Raw genomic sequence first — 10308 nt, forward strand, 5'->3', positions numbered from 1 at the left:
CAGCGGACCGACGGTGGGGAGTGGTTTCGGGGCGGCGCGGGACGGCCGCGGGCGGCGGGGGCCGGCGGTTCGGCCGGTGGTGGTTGGTGGCTCAGGGGGTGGAGTTTGATGATAAACTGTAGGCCCTTGATTTTGTATCCAACGACTGGAAAATCTAATGACCAGAGATAAAAAAGTCAATCGACTAACGTGTAGCCTCACCCCGCACGTACACATGCACGCCTGCAAGACACGCACGCATGCAGGCGTGCAACACTGACACGTACACATGCACTCACGAACACACGTGCATACGCACACATGCATGCAACACTGAAACGTACCCTTGCACGCACGCAACACTCACACGCCTGCATGCACACAGCACACGATGCAAGACACATGCTCAACCTATACGTGGATGCACCCTTTGTTAAGGACATGGATTGTTACGGGTATTAATCAATCTTATCTGTGATAAGCAGAACATTGATGTTTGCAGCGGTCTTTATGAATCACAACGTATCGAATGGGCTATCAACATAGTAGGCTTATCTACATGAAAAGGATGATGTCACACTCAATGAACAATCATCGGTTTATGAAATGCCCGCTTCTGACCGCCTTGGCCCACCAAAGGTTCCTATGCTGTGCGCTGCCTGCGTTGGGTCACTGACATGCAGGCCATGTACCCAAAGAGCCCACACGTCAATGGAAGAATGTCGCAGTGTCCTACGTCAGAGTCGAGGGCGCCACTCGCTACACACGCGGCTGAACACGCCTCCTTGCCGCATGCAAACGCCTCCATGAAACCCGCCCGTGTGGAAGCCGAGAAACCCACTTTGGACACACGTCTGTTCATGACCGAGCCGGCATTAAACGCAACACCGGCCGAGCTCCTCCTGTCCATCGTCTATTTAATCTCCTATTTAAACGAGGCCAAACGCCGGCCAAGAATCGCACACCTCCGCCGCTCCCCTATCTCCTCCTTCACCATTTTGTCCACTCTTACAGTGGCTTACGAAGAGTAGTTATTCCGCACAAGCCATTTGTCTAGGTTTGTATCTCTCTCACACACCCACGTAGGTGGGGGACGTGCACGAAGAGAAGAGGTGCACGCACGGCGCACGTACTCCCATCTCTTTCCCAACCACACCCGCACGGGTACACGGTGGAGCTCATTTCTATACGAAAAGGCAGCCCATGTGGTAATTTGACCGTGTACTGGTTGTCCACTTGGTGGAGGGAGGATCGTCTACCACGGGTGAACAAACAAATTTCGACTTGACGCGTTATGTTAAAAAAGAGGCAAACCATGCGGGGCCTACCTTAGAGGCAAGGCTCTATACACTGGAGTACTTTCGATGTGTCCTGTCAACTCGCAGAACGAGGAGAAGCTTGCTTAGTACGCCGTCTCCCCTGCCCACGGGCGTGGTGGCTCGCAGGATGAGGTGAAGCTTGCTTACTAGTAGTAGTACTGTACGCCTTACGCCCGCTCCCTCGCCCACGCGCGTGGTGGCTCGCAGGATGAGGAGAAAATTTTACTACTCCCTCCATTTACTCCTCGTCCCTACTACCTTGATTAGAGAGACTATCATATTGTTTGGAATATATATGTCCTTTAGTACTCCCTCCATTTACTTATACAAGGCACTACAAAAAAATACATTTTGCATCTATACAAGGCCACAAATAGTAATCAAGACAAAAGTTACTACTCCCGCCTTTCCAATTTATGGCTCAATTTCAAAATCTCTGCAACCAAGGTAGACGGTGAGTGGTCGAATTAATTTCGTACTCCTAGTTTGCACAAGTAATCAATACGCTCTTTTTCTCAAGAAGTTATGTTTACCGAGGCATTAATTAGAACGAATGCATGAATGACCACTAAATTTCCATGAACTTCTACATGCATTGGTGAGTTTTCTCTTGACACTGCTTGCATCGGGTGATCTAACGCACCTCGAAATCCAACATGTGATGGTACTACTACTACTAGTAGAATTGAGACTTATAAAACGGAGAAGCGAATGTTTTTTAGATGAGCCCTATAAACCCTAGTGGGTACATACTCCGTAAAATCAGATTTTCCCAAAACTAAGTCTCTCAACCTTTATTTGCTTGTTTCACTTCCTGCCTCCTTGCCTCGAACATACTATGCCAAACTCCCCTGCCTGCCGCGCGGGAAAAGACCCGCCCTCGCCTGTTTTTAGTCCGGGTTTGTATCGATGGATCGCGCGAAGCAGCAAAAACCCAAGCCGTGTCTTGTACTCCTCTATCAACGCTCGCTTTCATGAATTTTGTACTTCCTGTCACCAACATGTGGGACATATAGCAACCGGGTCGACGTGTCAAGCACCAAATAACAGTGCAGAATAGCAGGGGGGACGCACAATTTCAAAAAAATTCCTACGATCACGCAAGATCTATCTAGGATATACATAGCAACGAGAGGAGGAGAGTGTGTCCACGTACCCTCGTAGACCGAAAGCGGAAGCGGTAGGTTAACGCAGTTGATGTAGTCGAACGTCTTCGCGATCCAACCGATCAAGTACCGAACGTACGACACCTCTGAGTTCAGCACACGTTCAGCTCGATAACGCCCCTCGAATTCTTGATCCAATAGAGGGTTGAGGGAGAATTTCATCGGCACGACGGTGTGGTGACGGTGATGGGACGTGATCCGTGCAGGGCTTCGCCTAAGCACTACGACGCTATGACCAGAGGAGTAAACTATGGAGGGGGCACCGCGCATGGCTAAGAGAACAATTGGTGTGCTATGGGGTGCCCCTGCCCCCGTATATAAAGAAGGGGAGGAGGAGGCGGTCGTCCAGGAGGGGCACGCCATGGGGGGAGTCCTACTAGGACTCCACTCCTAGTAGGATCCCCCCCCTCATCTTCCTTTCTTACCAGAGGGGAAAAGGAAGGAGAGGGAGAGGGAAAGGGGGGGCGCGCCCCCTCCTCCTTGTCCTATTCGGACTCCCTTGGAGGGGGGCGTGCGTCACCCCTCACGGGCTTCCCTCTCTCTCCCTAAGGCCCATGTAGGCCCAATACTTCCCCGGGGGGTTCTGGTAACCCCTTCGTACTCCGGTAAAATACCCGAACCACTCGAAACCATTCCGATGTCCGAATACTACCTTCCAATATATGAATCTTTACCTCTCGACCATTTTGAGACTCCTCGTCATGTCCATGATATCATCCGGGACTCCGAACAAACTTCGGTCACTAAAACACATAACTCATAATACAAATCGTCATCAAACGTTAAGCGTGCGGACCCTACGAGTTCGAGAACTATGTAAACATGACTGAGACACATCTCTAGTCAATGACCAATGGCGGAACCTGGATGCTCATATTGGTTCCTACATATTCTATGAAGATCTTTATCGGTCAAACCGCAATAACAACATACGTTATTCCCTTTGTCATCGGTATGTTACTTGCCCGAGGTTCAATCGTCGGTATCATCATACCTAGTTCAATCTCGTTTACTGGCAAGTCTCTTTACTCGTTCTGTAATGTATCATCACGAAACTAACTCATTAATCACTTTGCTTGCAAGGCTTATAGTGATGTGCATTACCGAGAGGGCCCAGAGATACCTCTCTGATACTCGGAGTGACAAATCCTAATCTTGATCTATGCCAACCCAACAAACACCTTTGGAGACACCTATAGAGCATCTTTATAATCACCCAGTTACGTTGTCACGTTTGATAGCACACAAGGTGTTCCTCCGGTAGTCGGGAGTTGCGTAATCTCATAGTCAGAGGAATATGTATAAGTCATGAAGAAAGCAATAGCAATAAAACTTAACAATCATTATGCTAAGCTAACATATGGGTCTTGTCCATCACATCATTCTTTAATGATGTGATCTCGTTCATCAAATGACAACTGTCGCGGGATATCCACGACCACCTATGGGACTAGGAGGCCCCTTGCTGGTTCGGCAGGGGGACGTTGCATTGCACAAAGAGCAGACCAGCGTACGACAGCATGACAGAGAACGCACAAGCAACTTACCCAGGTTCGGGCCGCCGTGAGGTGTAAAACCCTACTCCTGCTTTGGTGGATTGATGGTGGAATGGAGATGGTGGTGCATAGTACACTTGCCCGGCAGGGGTCACCTAAGGGCAGCAGCGACTACGCGCGTATGGGGGTGTGGGTTCATCAACTTTCCAACCCTTTCTACGGTTGCCACGGGCCTCCTTTTATAGATTAAGGGGTCACCACAATGGCAAAGTAGTCATTATGCATTGATATGATAGCAAACAGTGCTATCATACCTAACTCTGCGGGCTGACAGGGCGCGTTAAATGCATCGCTAAGTGTCACATCGCTGGTTACCCGGCAAGGCTTGTCGGGCTGTCTTGCCAGCTCCACACCTGTTCTCTTGACACGTCGCAGGATGGGTGTCACCTGAGGGTTTCTTCTGTAGGAAATGGCTGCCATGTGGCGAATGGCTGCCACTTAATCATCTTGCGGCTTGACACCGCACTGATGGATGACGTGGGTCGTGCTGGAGTGGTTGGTGAGGCGGCTTTGCCTCCACGAGCCTCGGCAGGGCCCTGCCGAGGTGCCTTGGTCGTCTGCTTCTGGGGGTGGCCTTGTCCCTTGCCGGGCTCGCCTGTCCGGCAAAGGAGGCCCTTCTCTTGGCGATATCTTGCTTCTTTGGCTTGGCCTTGGTCTCTCTGAGCTGCATGTTGGTTCTTCTGAATCCTTTGGTTTCTTGTATCACTACAAAAAAAATACACTTCTGTGATGATACGAGTTTGTCACAGTAGGTCACGTTTTCTGTCATGCATGTACATCCATGACAAATTTATGACAGAATGAAGATAGTCATACCTGTGCTGTCGTAGAAGTGTTCCATGTCATTACCAAAACTATCATCACGGAAGTGTCCACTTCCATGACGATAAATCACGCGTCATAGAAGTGCTTTCGTCAAGGGTGACCGACACGTGGCATCCTCCATAATGGGACGCCGTTAAGCTATCGGGTCCGGTTTTGGATCCGATAACCCGCTAACAGCCACCACCAATGCCGATTTTCCACATGTAAAATTCTCGTTGGCCGACGGAACCACGCGTCAGCTCTGCATTGGCACAGGTGTTACTCATCCAACGGTTGAGATGGGCCCATGATATGTTGACACGTGGATGGGCCCAAAAGTGGCCCATAAAGTTTAAATGGGCCGGCCCAACTAAAGGCCCACAAGATTTAGCAGACCATAATGGGCCGGCCCAGCTAAAGGCCCACAAGATTTTGCACACCATAATGGGCCGGCCCAGCTAAAGGCCCACAAGATTTAGCGGACCATAATGGGCCAGCCCAGCTAAAGGCCCATAAGATTTTGCAGACCATAATGGGCTGGCCCAGCTAAAGGCCCAACATTCTTAGTTAAGGCCTGTATGGCTAGTGTCAAATCGGCCCGTTAACGGTCTGTCCTAAACTTGTCATCATCGCGGCCCATGGTCACTTCTAGCCCATTAACAGTCTGCTAAGTATATGGGCCGAATTATGGCCTGGTGTATTTCCCGCCTATTAAAGGTCCTGCTTCATTTGGGCCCATTTACAGGTCATTGAAACTTTCGGCCCATAAACGACCGTGAAGGATTTGGGTCATATTCGGCCATGTCTGACATTCGGCCTGTTAGAGGCCCACTATAGATTTGGGCCACTTCCGGCCTGTTGTGATTTTCGGCCTGTTAACGTCGGACGAAATCCATGGGCTATATGTGGTCCAACGTCACACCGGGCCATTAATGGCCCATATAAAAATGATGATAATCTAGCCCGACCAAACTTCCGGCCTGTTAAAGGCTCATGTATTAGGTCGGTGCATTTACGGCCCGTCCGAATTTCAGCCTGTGAAAGATCCGCATCGTAAATGGGCCACCATTTCGGCCTGCTAAGACCAGTGGGTTATTTGGCACAATCAGGCCCAATCTCACTTTCGGTCTATTAAAGGCCCATGTTTTTTATGGGCTCTAGATATTTACACATGTAAATGACCTATTGTTATCGAGGGCCCAAATTATGTTTAGGCCTGTTAAAGGCCCACTATGGGCACATGCCTACCAGAAAAATATGAAAGCTTATGCTGATTTAGGCCCAAATATTTTAGCGGGCCACATGCAAATTTCGGCCCATAATCGTTTTTAGCCCAATTGGAATGGGCCCGACGAATGTTGGCATGTTGGGCTCCTATGAAGCTTTCGGCCGAATACATTACTAAGATAAACCTACACTATACAAAAATAATGTCGTAATTACTGCAGCCTTTGGCAGCATCATAAATGTTGTATCACAACAAAATAAATTCCAACCATACAACAAAAGGCCTGTTGGCATAAAGTTTATAGTCCTTACAGATAAAAGCACCATCAGATGTATAGAAGCACAGATCATTTAACCTCAGTGCTAATGTTTCAGGCTGTAGAATCTGATGGAGCAGCACGATCTTCACCTTTTTCCGCCATTTCTCTTGAACAACGAAGCGAATGTCTAATAGTCTGGTTTCAAAACCATTCATATCTTGATGACATTTGTCAACCACTATTCTTGTTTCCAAAACGACGTCCATTAGGGATTGGACTTGTGTCTGGAGCATAGATATATCACTTTGTCTAGCAGGAAGATTTTGTTCAGTAGGCAATTTGGACGAGGTTACCTTGATAACCAACCCAGAATTACGCAGGAAGGTGCTTTTTGCACTGTTAGTGGAGAGATACTGACGCACTACAACAAGAGGTGACATTGTGCCTGTGGTAGCCTCGTCACCTTCAGGTGGTTGTGGCTGTTCAATCATTTGTTCCATAGCTTCCTGAAAGTTTGAACTTGTAGATTAGTGTACCAGATAAGTTACTAATGAGACAAAAACAAACAAAGTAGGTTACACATTTATACATAACTTATTTTGGTGAACTACTGTAATACATTAGCATGTATTGTAGTGCCAACTACATAATAAAATCACTTTCGAGACATATGTCCATGTAGCATGCCTATTGTATTGTCTATTTCCTCACATCCTTGACATCGAAGGATAAAGATACATGGTTTAAAGTATGATGAACATAGTATGACATCATTCATATCATGGGCAAACAGATATAAAACAAACAGGCTATTTTATCATTGTGTGCGCACGTGAACATAACAACTAGATTACAGATCAAGACCAAAACAATATCCTTCATCTCTTTTAAACCATGTAAGGTGAAATGATACGTTAAGACAACTGTGTATATAAGTGAATAGAGTAACTGACATTGGCTGCAAACCAAGTAGTTAAATGAACACATCACAGTACCAATCAGTTCAAAGGCAGGAGGAGTTAGGACTTACAACAGCGGCTTGAACTGGTGTGCTCATGCCCTTCATCTTGCTAGTGTGGCAATCCTTGAAGATTTGCGCTGCATTCGGTTCAGGTTCTTTTTGGTCCGCACAGGCTTTCCTATGTATTTGGAACAAGTCAATATAGATACGATAATATGGCACAGAAAAAAGAAGGAAGTAGCAGCTATTTACAAGAGCCTCACAGTGTGCAATATAGCTATGAGATCCTGTTGTTTGTTGGAATTTCACTTTAGAACGGTTGGTCTTGTTATTCAAACAGTTAGCCTAGAATAAGATACACTTGTAAGGCACATACATAAATACAAGTTCAATATGTGGTCTGATCAACTACATATAGGCTACCTGATACTTTGGATCAGACCAGTGTTTAACGAGGGTTGTCCTGTCTTCATCTGTTATATATTACACTGGAGATGTTTGGGCGATTTCATTGTTAGCCTTGCCTTAAAGTGAGATTTTCTAAGGTGGCACCGATACTGTCACAGAGCAGACTGAAAAACATGAGTGCATGCTTATTTAGTTGCATCATCTTTCGGATCCAACTTGAACCTCATATGTTGAAAAAAGAATGTGAGTCTTATTAGGAGGAAGCTAGAAATTATGGGACAGAGCAAGACAATATTACTAATTGCAATCAATAACATTACTTACGGATAAATGGTCAAGGAAGGTGTTAAACTGGGTATTGTCTTTTTCATTCCCGTACTGGATCCACGTTGGGAGGATACGTGCATGACACCTAACGGCAACGGCTGCCTCTGATACTAACTTGGCTGACTCTGTAGCATCAAGTGGCCTTTTTAAACCTGCCTCAAAATGGATCTCCATTCTTCCTCCTTTAGATTTTGTTAATCTGACAAGCATTATCCCTGATGTCTGTTTCGGCTTGCGCCGTGGTGCTAGTTCAACAAAGAATATGGAAAGTGTTAGTGTACATCAAACTGTCAGAGTACATATAAAGGAGCATGCAACTACAACTTGACTCGGTTAGGTACCGTCTTGGTGTTGATGCTCATGAGGTTCATCTGATCTTGCTAAGTCCCGTTGTGTCAGCAGTGCTTCGGAAGTAGTGTTAGGTGTGAAGGCAGCTTGGGAACTGGCCAGTTTCGGAGCAAACGAACGAGTAACTCGTTGAGATGCTGGTACAGTTGAAGCGGATGCTGCAGCTGGTGGAGCAGGTGATACTGTGTTTGTAGATTTAGCCGGTGGACTTGGACCTTCTACTGCACTATAAGTACCAGCAGAATCTCGACGACAAACTCTTTTCTGTTTCACCCGATGAGTAACACCACTCCCTACTATATTATTTTCCTTGCTCTTCTTTGACTTTGCCATGTCAAGTCGTACCCACAACACAAAAGAATAAAATCGCTCTTCAGGACTCATTGATGCATGATACAGACAAGCAATACTTTGATGTAAGACAACCGTATGAGGATGGAATATGTAAGAAAAACAGGATGGCATGACATATTCACATCTATGATGTGTAAACTAAGCAGAAGGATTTTCAAGAAAATAGAAGTAAGGCAAGCTAGACACCATATGAAAGATGCAACCAATATTACTCTGCCAAGTTAAAAGTGTCTTGTCACAAGTGTCAATTCAAAAAATTAGAAGCAGTACAACATAGAAATCAATGTAAGATGCAACCACTATCAAACTGCCATGTTAAAAGCATCCAATCACGAGTGACTGATGCGGGCACACAACAATAGTACTTTGATGTAAGAACATGGTATGATAGATAGATACAGTGTATTCTAGACACAGAACGCCATGTCATATGAACATGTATAACGTATAAACTCAGCATGTGCAATTTAATCAAAAGAAGAAATACAGGCTAGACAACATATGCAACATGAAACCAATTATCACACTGTCAACTTAGAGCAAGCACCTGCGATGGTGGAGTACGGGAGATGAATGAAGGAAATATGCCCTAGAGGCAATAATAAAGTTATTATTTATTTCCTTATATCATGATAAATGTTTATTATTCATGCTAGAATTGTATTAACCGGAAACATAATACATGTGTGAATACATAGACAAACCGAGTGTCACTAGTATGCCTCTACTTGACTAGCTCGTTGATCGAAGATGGTTATGTTTCCTAACCATAGACATGAGTTGTCATTTGATTAACGGGATCACATCATTAGGAGAATGATGTGATTGACTTGACCCATTCCGTTAGCTTAGCACTTGATCATTTAGTTTGTTGCTATTGCTTTCTTCATAATTCATACATGTTCCTTTGACTATGAGATTATGCAACTCCCATTTACCGGAGGAACACTTTGTGTGCTACCAAACGTCAGAATGTAACTGGGTGATTATAAAGGTGCTCTACAGGTGTCTCCGAAGGTATTTGTTGGGTTGGCGTATTTCGAGATTAGGATTTGTCACTCCGATTGTCGGAGAGGTATCTCTGGGCCCTCTCGGTAATGCACATCACTCAAGCTTTGCAAGCATTGCAACTAATAAGTTAGTTGTGGGATGATGTATTACGGAATGAGTAAAGAGACTTGACGGTAACGAGATTGAACTAGGTATTGAGATACCGACGATCGAATCTCGGGCAAGTAACATACCGATGACAAAGGGAACGACATATATTGTTATGCGGTCTGACCGATAAAGATCTTCGTAGAATATGTAGGAGCCAATATGAGCATCCAGGTTCCGCTATTGGTTATTGACCGGAGATGTGTCTCGGTCATGTCTACATAGTTCTCGAACCCGTAGGGTCCGCACGCTTAAAGATCGGTGATGATCGTAATTAGGGTATTTGTGTTTTGATGTACCGAAGGTTGTTCGGTGTCCCGGATGTGATCACAGACATGACGAGGAGTCTCGAAATGGTCGAGACATAAAGATTGATATATTGGAAGCCTATATTTGGATATCGAAAATGTTCCGGGTGAAATCGGGATTTTACCGGAGTAC

Source organism: Triticum dicoccoides, chromosome 3A, assembly GCF_002162155.2.
Source record: "Triticum dicoccoides isolate Atlit2015 ecotype Zavitan chromosome 3A, WEW_v2.0, whole genome shotgun sequence".
Taxonomy (NCBI): domain Eukaryota; kingdom Viridiplantae; phylum Streptophyta; class Magnoliopsida; order Poales; family Poaceae; genus Triticum; species Triticum dicoccoides.